At 35.8% G+C, this 19,813-nt stretch overlaps 1 protein-coding gene across 3 annotated transcripts in view; it reads right to left on the reverse strand.

Annotated features, from left to right (window-relative positions):
• Positions 1-19,813, reverse strand: part of LOC130228825 (mucin-2) — a 261,167-nt gene that overhangs the window by 110,529 nt on the left and 130,825 nt on the right. The gene's annotated exons all lie outside the window — the stretch shown is intronic.

Here is a 19,813-nt window from a genome sequence, read left to right on the forward strand (position 1 = left end):
TGTTCAATAGGATTTAGGTCTGGGCTCTGGCTGGGCCATTCAAGGACATTCACTGAGTTGTTGTGAAGCCACTCCATTGATATTTTGGCAGGGTGCTTTGGGTCATTGTCCTGCTTGAAGATGAACCATCGCCCCAGTCTGAGGTCAAGAGCACTCTGAAGCAGGTTTTCATTCAGGATGTCTCTGTACATTGCTGCATTCATCTTTCCCTCTATCCTGACTAGTCTTCCAGTTCCTGCTGCTGAAAAACATCCCCACAGCAGGATGCTGCCACCACCATGCTTTACTGTAGGGATGGTGTAAGCCTGGTGATGAGCGGTGCCTGGTTTTCTACAAACGTAATGCCTGGCATTCACTCCAAAGAGTTCAATTTTAGTCTCATCAGAGCAGAGAATTTAGTTTCTTCTGGTCTGAGAGTCCTTCAGATGCCTTTTGGCAAAGTCCAGGCGGGGAGTGGCTTCAGTCTGGTCACTCTACCATTCAGGTCTGATTGGTGGATTGCTGCACAGATGGTTGTCCTTCTGTAAGGTTGTCCTCACAAAGTGACCATCGGGTTATTGATCACCTCCCTGACTAAGGCCCTTCTCCCCCAATCAGCTTAGATGGCCTGGTGGTTCCAAACATCTTCCACTTACGGATGATGGAGGCCACTGTGCTCATTGGAACTTTCAGAGTAGCAGAAATGTTTCTGTAACCTTCCTCAGCCTTGTGCCTCGAGACGATCTTGTCTCGGAGGTCTACAGACAATTCCTTTGTCTTCATACTTGGTTTGTGCTTTGACATGCACTCCCAACCCTGGGACCTTATATAGACAGGTGTATGCCTTTTCAAATCATGTCCAATCAACTGAATTGACCACAGGGGAACTCCAATGAAGCTGCTGAAACATCTCAAGAATGATCAGTGGAAACAGAATGTACCTGAGCACAATTTAGAGCTTCACAGCAAAGGCTGTGAATACTGATGTACATGTGATTTTTCAAGTTATTTTAATAAATTTGCAACAATTTAAAAAACTCTTTTTTTACATTGTCATTATGGGGTATTGTGTGTAGAATTTTGAAGAAATAAATGAATTTAATTCATTTGGGAATAAGGCTGTAAGATAAAAAATGTGGAAAAAGTGAAGCGCTATGAATACTTTCTGGATGCACTGTAGATAGATATTAAGTTAGATAGATAGATAGATAGATAGATAGATAGATAGATAGATAGATAGATAGATAGATAGATAGATAGATAGATAGATAGATAGATAGATAGATAGATAGATAGATAGATAGATAGATAGATAGATAGATAGATAGATAGATAGATAGATAGATAGATAGATACTTCATACTTCAAACAAGAACAAAACTGTCTGTCTGTGGGGTGAGACAAAAAAAAAGTAAATATTTCGACCCCATTGTGCAGAAAATGTTATATTTTACGTAATTTAAATCATCCCAAGTAAATATATCTTCATTTAAAGGGGACCTATTATCCATAAAACATGTAAAATAAGTATCTGATGTCCATTGAGTGTGTGTGTGAAGTTTCAGTTCAAAATACCAGTTCAATGTTTTATAACTCTTCGAAATCGACCCCTTTAGGCTTTGATCCTAATTGTGCCGTTTTGGTGACTGTCGCTTTAAAATCAAATGAAATTGTGCTCTGTCTATGTCACTAATGGGTGGAGCTTCCCCTCTTTGATGACATATACAAAGGCAGAATGTCAATCAAAGTGTTTCTGCAGACTGTTTTTATGAAATGTGATTATATAAATTAATCAATTAACTCTCACCATTAGAAGCTGATTTTATTCACACAGTTGCCACAACTGTGTTTAAACCCTGTTTAAAAGCGATTTTTGCATAATAGCTCCCCTTTAAGAATGTTTAGATATTAGTAAATTAAGAAAACAGACAAAAGCACTGTGGAGTACACTGATGTTTTGAATGAAACTGCAGCTCGTGTTAGTGGCGTCTGTAATGAATGACTCTCCTGAGTATCTGACACTTATATAAGACTGAGTCACAGCCAACAGGACTACACTATCATTCTGCATCTGCTCAATGAACAACACTGCCATTAGTGTGCGCTCAAAGATTGTGAACGTCAGACTGAAGATATATTCAGAGAATGCAAGGGTGACAGCAATTTACTGTACATGTCTTACTTTCTCTTCTACCAGGGGGTCCTGGCCAAAATGGCTCACAAAATGTATCCGATACAAAAATACACATACATAAAATATAGCAAAATAAAATTTACACAAAACATTCACATGATTCTTCCAGGTAAGACTTCAGATGATTTTTATAAACATTTAGAGATGAAATTGTTTCTAACATTATAATACTTTGCATTTCATTCCATCATGTAGGGCTAAAGGAAGAAAACGCTGTTTTACCAAACTCCGTACACGTTACGGTCCACTGTACACAGTTAAATGTAATTTATAAGAATTTTGTGTACTATAACTATAAGTATAATGTGATTAGAGGTTACGTTACAAATATAAGATGGCAATTTACCCAATAAGCAGTCAATCGAAAGATATGCACTTTTTCCTTTGGTGCAGGGAAAACCAACCAACCATTTTGTACAAAATACAATGATTGGTACGTGAGGATGCATTCGTCACAAATTCTCACATAAGATGTCATATTGTCAGCCTAAAGATATGTAGTAAGAGTACTAGGCTGCCCGCGAAGATCTCCACTTTCATTTTACTTTTCACAAGCAGGGCGAAAAGTTATTTTCACGGCACTGGAAATGTTGCTTTGAAAGATATGTCTGAAATAAAGTGATGTTTTTGCTATAAGAAAGTTAGGTTTTTGTTAGCAGGAAGTTGCTAGGCAACAGAGGCACGCATATCTAAAGTCCCACTGAAATGCATGCAGTCAATTAGAGTGCTTTGGCAATTAAAGAACATTTGGGAACAGAGATGAGGGTCTCAAGGTGAATGCATACCTAGGCTGTAGGGGTCAAACAACAAAAAATAAGGTCAAGAATCTTGGTGTGATTCTGGAGTCAGATCTGAGTTCCAGTAGTCATGTCAAAGCAGTAAATAAATCAGCATACTATTAGAATTAGATGCTTTGTTTCCATTGACTTAGATAAATTTGTTCATGCTTTTATCAGCAGCAGGGTGGATTACTGTAATGAACTCCTCCTCTTCCTAAAAAGACAGTCAGACAGTTGTAGCGCATCCAGAACACTGCGGCCAGTATTCTGACCAGAACCAAAAAAATCAGAGCACATCACACCTGTCCTCAGGTTTTTACACTGGCTCCCAGTTACATTCAGAATAGATTTTAACGTATTACTACTTGTCTATAAATCCCTAAACGGTCTAGGACCTCAATACATTACAGATATGCCCACTGAATACAAACCTAACAGATCACTCAGATCATTAATTTCAAGAGTTCAGTCAAGGCAGGGTGAATCTGCCTTCAGCTACTAACAGCGCCCCCCGCTTCTGGAATCAGCTTCCAGAAATGATCAGATGTGCTCCAACATTCATGTGCTTCACACATTCACATCAAGACTGAAAACACATCTGTTTAGCTGTGCCTTTACAGAATGAGCACTGTATTATGTCCCACAGATCACACTATTGTGTCTTTCTTTTCTTTTCCTTCCTTTAAAACCTGTTTTTTTAACACATTTTAATCTGTTTTTAATCATTTTTAATTCCTGTAATCATTTTTATTTCCTTGTTTCTTTTATTCTTGTTTATGTAAAGCACTTTGAGCTAGATTATTAAAGTTCGTCGAGACAAACTTTGAGGCTGGCTTGAGAAAGCCTGTTGGTAATATTTAGTTTAAACAGTTTTTAAAAGTATGAAAAGATAGATAGCATTTCTAGCATGTTAAAGTACTTAGCTAATCATTATTAGCATGTTGCTAGTCATTGCTAGCATGTGAACCATACAGGATTTATGGTGTGCTAGCATGAGTCAAACAAGCCAATCCCCGCTTCTCTACGATGTTCTGATGCTGAGATATAGCTGCTGTTATATAGTTGCTAGGTGAGTCTGTTTTCAAAGCTTCTTGCCAGTATGAACAGTTAAAAACAACCCCCATGTCTCTATAACACTGCAGCATGACAATATCAATCTGGGCCTTTATAATGGCAGTCTAGGGGACAGTTGCTAGGATGCAGTATCTGGTTGTTAGGGTGTGGCTAGAAAGTTAAAAGGCCATCAGTGATTGGCTGCTGGCTAGACTGAGTTAAATGAGCTCAACCATTAGTCTGTAGGACAGTCTGATGCAGAGTTATGAGCTCACAAAGTTTGATCCAATGTAAAGTCAATGACAGTCTTTTGCAGTGGAAGTCTATGGAACGGTTTCTAGGGTCCCAAAAGTGGTTGCTAGGGCGTGGCCAGAAAGTTAAAAGCTCATCAGTTATTGGCAGTTAGGTAGTCTGAGTTAAATGAGCCCAGTTAGAAGTCTGTGTGACAGTCTGATGCAGAGTTACGAGCTCACAAAGTTTGACTCAATGTTAAGACTATGGGATTTTTTCCGACAGTCCCGGGACGTTTTTCGAAAAACCAAAAGTCGGATCAGTCGGAAAAGATATAGCAACCCGAGTCAGAATAGTTTGGAGGTCTGGTGTGAGTTTGGTGGTCATAGCTCGAAAGCTCTAGGAGGAGATGCGTTTTGTTTTTTAGCCTCAAAAGAAAAATAGGATAACAGTAGACTGGCTTGCTACACAAGCCGGCCTAATTACTATGGTGTATGAAATGTGCTATATAAATTTACTTGCCTAGCCTTGCCTAAAGGTAGAAATGTGTTTTGTAATTTTAATAAAATAGCAATGTTATTTTAAAAAGTCAAGGTTTTATAGACATGTGGGAATTATTTTTAAAAAAGTAAATCATTTCAAAAATTGAAAAAGGTCAATATGGCCGTCTCTACAGAACTAGTGTTAGAGATTGACTTTTTGTTAGTTACATCGTGTACTAAGACTGATGGAAAATAAAAGTTTCTATTTTCTAGGCTGGAAGTCAATAGCTACATTTTCCAGTAAATATTCTTCAAAATATCTTCTATTTATTTAACCGAATAAAAAATGGTAACAGTTTCAGATCACTTCTAAACGAGTATATATTCATTTCTAAGTAAAAATGTGCTGTGAAAACAAGACAAAAATACCAAAGGAAGAACAGTTTTTGCAGTGCACACAGAACACACAAGCAGGTATTACACACAAGTCAACTTACAAAAGGATTAGTTATGGATGTCTCCACACATTAAGCCAGAAGAAAGTACTTCCGCATTGAAATGAACCACCTTCAAGAGCTTTTCTGACAGTCTTTATACAGCACATTACAGCATGATCTCTCCTGCTCACATAAAAGCACGAATAAGCATCTCTTATTTTACCTGCCATAAAGACTAAAAGCATGCATGTATCTATTTTCTACCTAGCATAAAGACTATATGTACATATGCATCTATTTTTACCTAGCATAAAGACTATATGCATACATTTATCTATTTATTTGTGGATTTGCACATATGCTACATGAATCTATAGAGCTGCGCATCGTTGGATTTGCTCTTCAGTATTTGGACTCTCAGTAGTGATTATTAAACCACACTGAACTGAGCTCAACTGAACTGAACTTAAACACTACAAACTGAACTACACTGTTCCTATTTACTGTGACCTTTTATGTGAAGCTGCTTTGACACAATCTACATTGTATAAGCGCTATACAAATAAAGGTGAATTGAGTTGAATTGAACATGCATACACAAATCCATTTTCTAGCTGCCATAAAGACTATAAGCATAAATGCATATCTCTTTTATAGTGGGGTTGTTTTTCAGCTGCAGGGACAGGATAACTGGTTGCAATTGAGGGAAAGATGAATGCGGCCTAGTACAGTGATATCTTTGAAGAAAACCTTCAGAGTGCTCAGGACCTTCCAACAAAACAATGACCCTAAGCACACAGCTGGCCCAGCCAGAGCCCTGACTTAAACCCAAATATACCCAATATATACACTATATATACATGTAGACATGGTCAAGATGATCTGCTGCAGTTCAAACTGAGCAGAATGGGGAAGAAGACCCCAGCCTAAAGCTGTGGTCACACTCGCTTTTTTCTCCCATAGACTTCCATTCATACGCACGCGAATGCGTCAGACCGGAAACGAAAGGTCATGCGTCAAGTTTTGCAGGTTGCTGCGGTGCAAAGTTCAAGCTTGGTGAACTCTGACCTGCGAAATCCCATCACTTGACTGCGTGAGACCAATCGAGGATCAAAACAGGAGCTCTCCGGACAGAAATTTAAAACATGGGGCAATCACTTGCTTTTTTAAATGTCTAATCATCTTGTTTAATCCCGCCCCTTTTCGCAGCGCCGCAGGACAGAATTTCGTACACACAAAGCCCGGTGTGACCGTAGCTTTAGTCAACAGCCTACCTGAGTATTGTTGCTGACCATGTCCATCACTTTATGACCACAGTGTACTCATCTTCTGATGGCTACTTCCAGCAGGATAACGTGCCATGTCATAAAGCGCAAATCTTCTCAGACTGGTTTCTTGAACATGAGTCAATGTTCATTGTACTCAAATGGCCTTCACAGTCACCAAATCTCAATCCAATAGAGCACCTTAGGGATGTGGTGGAACGGGAAATTTGCATCATGGATGTGCAACCCATAAACCTGTGTGATGCTCTCATGTCAGTATGGACCAAAACCTCAGAGGAATATTTCCAGTACTTTGTTGAATCTATGCCATGAAATATTTAGGCAGTTCTGAAGGCAAAAGGGGGTCAAACCCGGTACTAGTAAGGTGTACCTAATAAATTGGCCAGTGAGTGTATATACCTGCCGTAAAGACAATATGCATGAATCTATCACTCTTCTTTTACCTAAAAACTATACATGTATCCCTCTATTTTTACCTGACATAAAGACTATATGCATGTATGTACGTGGTGTAGTATACAGTGACATAAGCACACAGCTAAAATAACAAAGGAATGGCTTCACAACAATTCTGTGACCATTCTTGAATGGCCCACCCAGAGCCCTGACTTAAACCCAATTGAGCATTTCTGAAGAGACCGAAAAATGAGTGTCCACCAATGTTTACCATCCAACCCGACAAAACTGGAAAGGATCTGCAGGGAGGGATGGCAGAGGATCCCCAAATCCAGGAGTGAAAAACATGTTGCATCTTTCCCAATAAGACCCACCAGATCAAAAAGGCGCTTCTACTAAACACTGGGCAAAGGGTCTGAATGCCTATGAAAAATGTCAACAATGCTGTGTTTTTCTGTCAATATGGGGTGCTGCAAGTACATTTATGAGGAAAAAAAATTACTTAAATGATTTTAGCAAATGGCTGCAATATATTGCATAACAAAGAGAGTAAAATTTAAGGGGATCTGAATACTTTCCGTACCTATTGCATGTATGGACATTTTTTTTTACCTAAAAACTATATGCATGCATGCATGTACTGTATGTACACGGTGTGACATACAGTGCTGGGGTCTCATGTGGGATAACAATGGCATCCTGATTTAGCAACGTGGCACAATGGGGACTAATTACACATCACAGATTTCCGGAATCTTCCTGCTCTCCTCTCGCCTTCTGGAATTAAAGAGCTGATGGTAATCCTGAGGCACTCGAGCAGCGCTTAAATAATCCACAGATGGGAATCAATCACACACAGGCTTTATGTGCAGATCTTTCATCTATTTTTTATGCAACATGACTTATTTTTAGAATCGCCTGCACTTTACACACACACACACACACACACACACACACACACACACACACGCACACACGCACACACACACACACACACACACACACACACACACGCGCACACACACACAAAAACGCTCATCGGCTCTCTGTGCATTATTTATTTGCATAACATTATAGCTATTAAATAATTATATGGCATAGTATTATAGCTTTTAAATAATTAATTAGCTATTGGGTTAATATTACATCATGAATCAACTTTCATCATATATGCTATCATTTATTGGCATAATATTATAGCATTTTTAAATAATTAATTAGCTATTGTGTTTATATTTCATCACATACATCATATAAATCATCATTCATCATATATTACATTATTTATTTGCATAATATCAAAGCATTTTCAATAATTAATTAGCCATTGGGTTTATCTTTCATCATGTACATCATTTAAATCATCATTTATCATATATTTCAATATTCATTTGGAAGATACTATACCATTTTTTCAATAATTAATTAGCTATTGTGTATATAGTTTATCATATACATCATATAAATCATCATTCATCATATATGACATTATTAGCATATTACAGCATTTTCAATAATTAATTAGCTATTGTGTTTATATTTCATGACATGCATCATACAAACCATCATTCATCATTTCATTACTTATTTGCATAATATTACAGCATTTTTCCATAATTAATTAGCTATTGTGTTTATATTTCATCACATACATCATATAAATTATAATTCATCATATATTTCATAGCTTATTTGCATAATATCAAACCATTTTCAATAATTAATTAGCTATTGTGTTTATAGTTCATCATATACATCATATAAATCATCATTCATCATGTATCACATTAATTATTTGCATATCAAAGCATTTTTCCATAATGAATTAGCTATTATGTTTATATATTTATCATATACAGCATAAATCATCATTCATCATATATCACATTATTCATTTGCAAAATATTATAGCATTTTTAATAGTTTATTAGCTATTGTGTTTTTAGTTCATCATATAAATCATCATTCTTCATGTATTTCATTATTTATATGCGTTATATTTTAGCATTTTAAAATAATTTGCTATTGTGTTTATATTGCATCATATAAATCATTATTCATTATATATTTCATTATCTATTTGCATAATATAGCATTTTAAAATAATTAATTAGCTATTGTGTTTATATTCCATCACATACATCATATGAATCATCATTTATCAGGTTTTTCATTATTTATTTGCATAATATCATAGCATTTTTCCATAATTAATTAGCTGTGGTGTTTATAGTTCTTCATATACATCATATAAATCATCATTCATCATACATTTCATTATCTATTTGCATAATATAGCATTTTTCCATAATTAATTAGCTATTGTGTTTATATTTCATCATATACATCATATAAATCATTATTCATCAGGTTTTTCATTATTTATTTGCATAATATCATAGCATTTTTCCATAATTAATTAGCTGTGGTGTGTATATTTCATCACATACATCATAAAAATGATCATTCATCATATATTTCATTATTTATTTGCATAATATCATAGCATTTTCCCCTAATTGATTAGCTATTGTGTTTATATTTCATCACATACATCATATAAATCATCATTCATCATACATTTCATTATTTATTTGCATAATATCAAAGCATTTTTAATAATTAATTAGCCATTGGGTTTATCTTTCATCACGTACATCATTTAAATCATCATTCATCATATATTTCAATATTCATTTGGATGATACTATACTAATTTTCAATAATTAATTAGCTATTGTGTTTATAGTTTATTATATACATCATATGCATCATCAGTCATCATATATTACATTATTCATTGGCATATTATAGCATTTTCAATAATTAATTAGCTATTGTGTATATAGTTTATCATATACATCATATAAATCATCATTCATCATATATGACATTATTAGCATATTACAGCATTTTCAATAATTAATTAGCTATTGTGTTTATATTTCATGACATGCATCATACAAACCATCATTTCATTACTTATTTGCATAATATTATAGCATTTTTCCATAATTATTTAGCTGTTGTGTTTATATTTCATCACATACATCATATAAATTATAATTCATCATATATTTCATTGCTTATTTGCATAACATTATAGGATTTTTAAATAATTAATTAGCTATTGTGTTTATAGTTCATCATATACATCATATAAATCATCATTCATCATGTATCACATTAATTATTTGCATATCAAAGCATTTTTCCATAATGAATTAGCTATTATGTTTATATTTCATCATATACAGCATAAATCATCATTCATCATATATTATATTATTAATTTGCAAAATATTATAGCATTTTTAATAGTTTATTAGCTATTGTGTTTTTAGTTCATCATATAAATCATCATTCTTCATGTATTTCATTATTTATATGCGTTATATTTTAGCATTTTAAAATAATTTGCTATTGTGTTTATATTGCATCATAGGAATCATCATTCATTATATATTTCATTATTTATTTGCATAATATAGCATTTTAAAATAATTAATTAGCTATTGTGTTTATATTCCATCACATACATCATATGAATCATCATTTATCACGTTTTTCATTATTTATTTGCATAATATCATAGCATTTTTCCATAATTAATTAGCTGTTGTGTTTATAGTTCTTCATATACATCATATAAATCATTATCAGGTTTTTTATTATTTATTGAAATAATATCATAGCATTTTCCCATAATTAATTAGCTGTTGTGTTTATATTCCATCACATATATCATATAAATCATTATGCATCGGGTATTTCATTATTTATTTGCATAATATTTATTAGCTGTTGTGTTTATAGTTCATCATAATATATATTTTTTATTGTCATCAGTCTTCCTGCACTATTTTGTTTTATTTATATTGTATTGTAGTTAAATCAGTAAAATCAGGAACTTAGTTTTCCTTTTAATTTGTTAAGAGGTTTGTAGTCATTATTATTCATTATCTTCAACCATTTAAATGCATTATATTTGTTAATCCAGATTAACAAGATTAGTAAGGCGACAAATCCATTTTTCATTTCCTTAGGTTTTTTTTTCATCCAATAATATATTGTATTAAAACTTTCTTAATTAAAAAACAATATAGATTTATATATATATACAGTATATATATATATATATTTTTTTTATAATAATGATTTGGTTAACAATAACACTGAACATACATTGCTATTTTTTTATATAATTAAAACATTATTATGTAAATGATCATTCTAAATATATATATACCTATTGTTTTTAGGGGTCTACCGAGTATTAAAGGGGGACAGTTCACCCGAAAATTACAATTCTGTCATCATTTACTCACCCTTAACTTATTTCCAACCTTTATGAGTGTCTTTCTGCTGTTAAACCAAAAAGAAGATATTTTGAAAAATGTTTTGGAAAAAAAAACCTGTAACCACTGACTTCCATGGTATCTGTTTTTCCTTCAATTGAAGTCAATGGATACAGCATTTCAACTTTCTTCAAAATGTCTGCTTTTGTGTTCAACAGGTGAAAGAATCTCAGTTGTGAGGCCACTCAAAGGAGAGGACATTTTATCCTATCTATCTATAAATATCCACAGCCATATTACCCTGCAGCCCAAGACCGGTTACTCACTGAAGCTATGCAGGGCTGAGCCTGGTTAGTACCTTGATGGGAGACCACATGGGAAAACTAGGTTGCTGTTGGAAGTGGTGTTAGTGAGGCCAGGTGGGGGCTCAACCTGTAGTCTCTGTGAGTCCTAATGCCCCAGTATAGTAAAGTGGACACTATACTGTCAGTGAGCGCCGTCTTTCAGATGAGACTTTAAACCAAGATCCTGACTCTCTGTGGTCATTAAAAATCCCATGGCACTTCTCATAAAGAGTAGGGGTGTAACCCTAGTGTCCTGGCCAAATTCCATCCAATCAGCCCTAACCCATCATGCCCACCCAATCATCCCCATCCATCAAATCAAATTGGCTCTATCACTGTCTCTCCACTCCACTATTAGCTGGTGTGTGATGAGCGCACTGGCTCCATTGTTCTGTGGCTGCAGTCACATCATCCAAGTGGATGCTGCACACTGATGGTGGAGTAAACCCCTCCTCATGATTGTGAAGTGCTTTGGGTGTATGGCCATACACAATAAATGTGCTATATAGATACACACATTACATTACAACCCTTTAAGTGAAAGCTTTAACATTAAACATCAATCTGGCTGTTGTTATTTTATCACATGCACACTCACAAGCACGCACGCACGCACACACATTAACAGTTGCTATCTTCACAAATGCTTGTGCAACGAGGAGTAAATACATTTTTTCAGGTGCTCCTAAATTTTTTCTAGTGCTCCTAAATTTTTTCTAGTGCTCCTAAATTTTTTCTAGTGCTCCTAAATTTTTTCTAGTGCTCCTAAATTTTTTCTAGTGCTCCTAAATTTTTTCAGGTGCTCCTAAATTTTTTCTAGTGCTCCTAAATTTTTTCTGGTGCTCCTAAATTTTTTCAGGTGCTCCTAAATTTTTTCTAGTGCTCCTAAATTTTTTTCTACTGCTCCTAAATTTTTTCTAGTGCTCCTAAATTTTTTCTAGTGCTCCTAAATTTTTTATAGTGCTCTTAAATTTTTTTTGGTGCTCCTAAATTTTTTCAGGTGCTCCTAAATTTTTTCTAGTGCTCCTAAATTTGTTCTAGTGCTCCTAAATTTTTTCTAGTGCTCCTAAATTTTTTCTAGTGCTCCTAAATTTTTTCTAGTGCTCCTAAATTTTTTCTGGTGCTCCTAAATTTTTTCTAGTGCTCCTAAATTTTTTCAGGTGCTCCTAAATTTTTTCTAGTGCTCCTAAATTTTTTCTGGTGCTCCTAAATTTTTTCTAGTGCTCCTAATTTTTTTCTGGTGCTCCTAAATTTTTTCTAGTGCTCCTAATTTTTTTCTAGTGCTCCTAAATTTTTTCTAGTGCTCCTAATTTTTTTCTAGTGCTCTTAAATTTTTTTTAGTGCTCCTAAATTTTTTCTAGTGCTCCTATTTTTTTTCAGGTGCTCCTCAATTTTTTCTAGTGCTCCTAAATTTTTTCTAGTGCTCCTAAATTTTTTCAGGTGCTCCTAAATTTTTTCTAGTGCTCTTAAATTTTTTTTGGTGCTCCTAAATTTTTTCAGGTGCTCCTAAATTTTTTCTAGTGCTCCTAAATTTTTCCAGGTGCTCCTAAATTTTTTCTAGTACTCCTAAATTTTTTCTGGTGCTCCTAAATTTTTTCTAGTGCTCCTAATTTTTTTCTGGTGCTCCTAAATTTTTTCTAGTGCTCCTAATTTTTTTCTAGTGCTCCTAATTTTTTCTAGTGCTCCTAATTTTTTTCTAGTGCTCTTAAATTTTTTCTAGTGCTCTTAAATTTTTTTTGGTGCCCCTAAATTTTTTCAGGTGCTCCTAAATTTTTTCTAGTGCTCCTAAATTTTTTCTAGTGCTCTTAAATTTTTTTTGGTGCCCCTAAATTTTTTCAGGTGCTCCTAAATTTTTTCTAGTGCTCCTAAATTTTTTCTAGTGCTCCTAAATTTTTTCAGGTGCTCCTAATTTTTTTTCTAGTGCTCCTAAATTTTTTCTAGTGCTCCTAAATTTTTTCTAGTGCTCCTAAATTTTTTTGTTTCTCCTAAACATTTTTTAGTGCTCCTAATTTTTTTCTACTGTTCCTATATTTTTCTAGTGTTCCTACATTTTTCTAGTGTTCCTACATTTTTTCTAGTGCTCCTAATTTTTTTATGGTGCTCCTAAATATTTGAAGTTGGGAGCACTGGTGCTACCAAGTAAAAAAGTTAATTTCGAGCCCTGTATATGATCGGGAGTTTTCCCGGTGGTCAGTGTGCAAATATTTTTCTAAATTCGATGGGTAAGTGACCGCATGGGCATTGCTGACAGAGCGCGTGTGTTTGTGTGCTTGGAAATGTATTATCCTCCTTCCTGTTCAATTTGATCTAACCCATGTCCTGAAACACACCCCCTCCCTTGCTTTCACTTTTCATTCTAACAGAGGGAGTGATTTGTTGGTGAATGAATCTCTGTTATGAACAACTCTTTCACTTAGCTGACAATAAAGTTTCTGGCACCGCAGCGTCATATTTCATTTACATTGTTTGCCGAGTTTATTCAACAAAACTAGCCTAGTATTTAGTGCGAGTTGGTGATACTTTGTCAACCCACGCTCATTCTGAAAACGTAGTCCTAAGGACGTTTCTGGAGACCGTGAAATACGTCCCAGGAGGTACGTATTTTTGCAGTTTTTGTTTCCGCGAATCCACGAGAGGCCGCTGTGTGCGCTTTTTCTCATCTCAAATTTCTCTCACGAGTGACGTTCGCGCCTTCGTTGTTCAAGTAAACCCACCAGAGGTTGCTGTCGACTGGACGTCTGTCTGACTGGCTGAATGACTGGGTGACTGACTGGCCGGCAGATCAATCGACAAACCCACCCTCCTCCTTCCCTAAACCCAACCAATTTTATCGATTGACCCGCCCACCCACTTACTTCCCTGAACCCAACCAACGATTTACAAAAGCCGTCTAGAAAAAGAAAAGCCCTCGTCTGTTTTTTTACCACGTTTTCGTGATTTTACCACATTCTCATCCTGTTATTCACTCGCTCATTTAATTTTTGGATTCTGTTTTTGTCTTACCTGATTTCTGGTCGTCATGGTCATCTGCTCTCTGCGTCTCAAGTCCGCTGACGTACACGACGAGCTAACTGGACAAACTGGTTGCGACGGGAAAGCCCTCCACATGGGGTAAGCGGTCAGCCGGTAAGCGCGAAAAGGAACGGCGTCACACCGCCCGTATCGTTTGTTTTAAAAAAATGAAACACAGCCATACTTATCCCCGGCTACATTATTCACAGTTTCCAGAAACGTCCACGGCACTATGTTTTCAGAATGAGCCTGGGTTGCACTTTGCCTTATGGTCAGTGACTGTATTATCATCAATAACGTTACTTGTTAAACACAAAGGTTTGTAACATACACAAACGTAAAAAACTAAATGAAATGTTCTGCCTTAATACTTTGTTTTCTTTGTTTGCTCGGTACTACACCCGTACACAGAGCTGAAGTCCAGCATCTTCACATTGACACACTGTCTAGTGCAGTTGAATGACATTTGTCCTGGGAGCAAATGTGGCGGCGCTATTGACGCATGCTCAGGGTCCGTTTGCGATATCTAGTGTATATATCTATGGAATAGAAGACATGGGAAACACTTAATAGACACACACACATGCATACACCCAGAGACATACACATAAATGTCCCCATGAGGTCAAATTTACTAGCATTGCTATATTTGCTCACCATAACTTGATACAATGGACACAAAGGTTTGGTTTTGTGAATTATGGGGACTTTACATAGGTTTCCATTGTTTTTATAATGTACAAACTGTATTTTCCATCACTCTAAACCCTCAAACCCTGTACAGTTTTACTTTCTAAAATAGCTCATTCTGTGTGATTTGCATCCCGATATGTCACAAAAACACATACACACCCACAGACACATGCACACACACACACTATCTTTGTTGTGGTGTAGCCAAATTACTATTCTATTCCCTTAACGAAATGAGGTGAGACTTTAAACAGCTTTTAATGAGACTGTGTGTGTAGACATCTCTATCCTCATGTGAAAGTAGCCCAAATAAAAGAGGAATGTGCTGTAAAGATCAATAGCCTTGTCAATGTAATTCCCCAGAAGCCTTGACCTTTGAACTAAAAAACAGCAAACACACACATCCTAACAATGAGGCACAAAATACAGGCATACATATGAAATAAACCATAGACAAGCCAATCTATAAATCAATCCTAATTAGTGTTGCAACTGCTCGTTAAAGGTTAGCCATTTGAACGAGTATCAAAATGTAGTGTTAAACTCATCCATCGTGTGAAGATCTCAAGAAAAACGCCTTTAATTAGAATCCAAGAAATACAGCAAACAGAAATAAATGGAGCTCAGTTGATTTAGACTGCAAAATGATTACTCTGTTTAAACAAACATTAACACAAATATCCAATAGGAACTAAAGTAAGTGAACAACGCTATACCAAGGGCTGGGTTCCATACAATTCCTTCATGTTCTCCCAACACCAAGTTAAAGGTGCAGTACGTGATTGTCTTCAGAAGAGTTTTTGTTGTGCTGGTTGTAAGTCTCTTCACATTCCAATATTAAAGGGCACATAGTTTACCTCTTTTTTATGATTTAATATTAATATGATGGTTCTTCTGAGTGTGCCAGTTTAGGTTCAGTTTAAAACACAATTCAGATTTTTTTATTATAATGTGTTAAGAAGTGTTATGTTGGGGGCGTGTCCACAGTTCGCTGATTTATGGGTGTGTTGCTTCACATGTAGATTAGTTTCGGCTTCCCGCCAATGTAACAAGGGGGCGGGGCCATGAGCTCACCCGCTCTGCGTTTGCAACAGAGTCTGACAGGCAGACAGAGAAGGAGCAGGAGTGAGACGTTCAGCAATCAGTCGTACATGTATGACTCGGACACAGACCAAGCAGAGAGTACAAAATCATTTGTGTCTTTGTACAGTTTTAACTGTGTTTAACTGTGTGCTAGTTTCAAGTGCCGAGCTTGTACACAGAAGCTAATAACCACGCACACTGAATTAACTTTGACTGAGGCACCGGATGCGCCGCTCGAAGCCGCGACACGGCACACCAGACGCTCTCTGTGGCACGGCAGAAACATGAAGTGTCCATTTTTTAATTCTAAACATAGGTTTCTGCAGTGGTCCGCGGCGCCCAGCCGTCGACTTGAGTGTACCCTGATAGAAACCTATGTTTAGAATTCTAAAACGCATGCTAGTTAAGATCACAGGGAGCTTCTGGGATCGCGAGAAACGCAAACGGCTGAAGTATAAGGTAAACTCAATGAGAAGTACACATGTTTGCAAACCTACCTAAAGATACAACCAATAATTCCGATTAGAGCGATAATGTGGAGAATATTGCTCTTGTGTTGAGCCCAATGAGCCTTGCATCTAAAAATAGAGCTAGCGTGTTCCTTTAGTGATATCGCTTCGACTTACGCTGAAAACGTGAATCAACAAACTGAGGATATGATGACGCGCCTGTCAATCAATATTGGTGGGCGGGGGGACCGCACTCCTACGTAAAGTTGCAGTCGGTTAGAAAACTGCTCCAAATGGTCCATTATGGTTTTATAATGCTCCAATTGCTCCAATTGGTTTTATGTTGTTAAATTGAAAAAAAAGCACTGGGTGTGTTTATTTCACCCCAATATGACGGTCTATACACCATACATGCACATATGTCTGTCCAAACAGCTTGAAAAGTAATTTTTTTACCATAGGTGCCCTTTAATGCTTACAGTAAATGATCGAAATGTATTTATATTTATTTTTATATTCTGGATAAGGCATAAAACTAAAAAATGTTTGTCCAGTAAATATTGTCAGGCTGATAATTGTCATAATTCTGATAAGTAGCTCAAACTGTCTGTCACGCAGATCCGCAGATGCGCGTTCACACGAGAGAGTGACATCGGCTTTGCACTGTGGAGGAAGGACAACACCATGGCTGAAGAATTTCTTTTAGACAGGTCATGTTCTGTTTTTAAACTATTTTAGTCGCACAAAGCTGATATAGATTGTGTTGCTGTTATGAATGGGTTATCTGCACAGAAGTGTTGTTCAGCCACTGAAATCCTCGATTGATGCGACTATTTTCAGTTTCATAAAGTCCCTTTACAGCATCGATAATGTAGATTTTTATTTAGTTTAACAACAAAACAAACATTAGCAAATAGCGCTATTCCGCCTAGCCTGCTTTACTGAGCTGAAGTTGGTTTTATATTCACATTGGTTACATGTTTAACAATGTTGACACGCTCTTTATATTGTTTACTATGCTACTCCGAATATTCGGTCAGGGGCGTTGCTAGAAAAAGTTCTATTGGGGCACGCCCCCCTTAAACGAAAAAAAAAATCTTTGTCATGATGTCAAGACACTTCTATACAGCTTAAAGAGACATGTAAAGGCTTAACTAGGTTAATTAGGTTAACTAGGCAGGTTAGGGTAATTAGGCAAGTTATTGTATAATGATGGTTTGTTCTGTAGACTATCAATAAAAATTAGCTTAAAGGGGCTAATAACCTTGACCTTAAAATGGTTTTTAAAAAATTAAAAACTGCTTTTATTCTAGCTGAAATAAAACAAATAAGACTTTCTTCAGAAGAAAACATATTATCAGAAATACTGTAAAAAATTCCTTGCTCTGTTAAACATCATTTGAGAAATATATAAAAAAGAAACAAAATTCAAAAGGGGGCTAATAATTCTGACTTCAACTCTATGTGTATATATATATATATATATATATATATATATATATATATATATATATATATATATATATATATATATATATATATATATATATATATATATATATATATAAATAAATGTGTAACACCTGGTTTTATTGGATTTTTAGTTTGTGCTGTTATTTGCTATAATTTGTTTCTGTTTAGTACAGCATATTATTTACAGTAATTAATTGAACTGAACATTTCTGCCTCATGTGTTTCATTGACAGTTTTATTGATCACTAATATCTGATTGACTTGGATTTAAGTTGCTTCGGTTTAAAAATAAAAATTGCAAAAATAACTTTGATGCATTTTTTATTGCAAATAAGACAAAAATCCCCAGCACAACTAACAAAAACTCTGATTTTGTAACAACAGTAAACACGTTTTTGTTATAAGGTCTGGTTTTGCTACTGTAAGGTCACACCTGCTTGGTGTAAATGCTTGAAAATGATTTAGTTGAAAATTTCCATTAGAAACTTAAGTAATCAAAAAGTAATCAGATGTAATCAGTAACTTTATTTTTATAAAGTAATGGAAAATGTACACTACTTATTACATTTTAAATAGTGTAATTTGTAATCTGTAATCTATTACATTTCCAAAGTAACCTTCCCAACACTGGCGGTCAATGAGTTCTCTCATTGGCTGCGTGCTCTAGTCCTCTTTGTATGTGAGCACATGGCTTGTGTTGTGTACCACATGTTCTTTTGTCGAGCGTCTTGTCCCATCCATCTTGTTATCCTGTTTGTTATTATTATTTTCACCTGTCCACCTGTCTGTTCATTGGTTTGTTTTCCCTATTTATTCTCCTAGTGTGCTCTGCCCTGTGCAGCTCCGTCGTCGTTGATTCTGTATCTGTCTAGTCAAGTCAAGCCAAACTGAGTCAAGTCAGTTTGTAGCTGTGTTTTCCCCTCAAGGGGGGTGTTTTTTTGTTTTGTTTCTTTCTTTTTCTACAAATAAATTTCTTTGTTTTTTGCATTTGGGTCCTCGCCTCATCCTTCCCAACCACAAACCCTGACACTACGGGCAATTTAGTTTAACTAATTCACCTGTAGTGCATGTGTTTGGACTGTGGGGGAAACCGGAGCACTCGGAGGAAGCCCACGCCAACATGGGGAGAACATGCAAACTCCACACAGAAATGCCAACTGACCCAGCCGGGACTCGAACCAGTGACCTCCTTGCTGTGAGGTGACAGTGCTAACCACTGAGCCACTGTGCAGCCCTCATGTCATTTCAAGTAATATATTCCAAAAGTCTGTAAATGTAAAGTTGTGTTCTTTTAACATCGTGGCTCCACAGGCGGAATTGACAACTCTGCAGTATGAATCAATTTTTGTGAAGTTTTTTCGCCATTAAGCAGGACAAATCCTCAATTAAGAACTGTGGTGACAACAGCCAAACGAGGCGGTATAGATTGATTAATGACACTTCAGAAGAGCATCTGAAAATTACCCCAAGTGTTCTTACATGCGTTCTCGGAGATGACCTTTCTGTGTTAATTACTCGGAGAAAGAGAGACGCTACGGGGATTCGCGAGGAAGGTTGAATGAATTATCTCTCTTTTCCTGGCTAACTGAATACAGCTGTGGAGCAGATGTTCACACACCATGCC

The sequence above is a fragment of the Danio aesculapii genome, chromosome 5 (assembly GCF_903798145.1).
Source record: "Danio aesculapii chromosome 5, fDanAes4.1, whole genome shotgun sequence".
Taxonomy (NCBI): domain Eukaryota; kingdom Metazoa; phylum Chordata; class Actinopteri; order Cypriniformes; family Danionidae; genus Danio; species Danio aesculapii.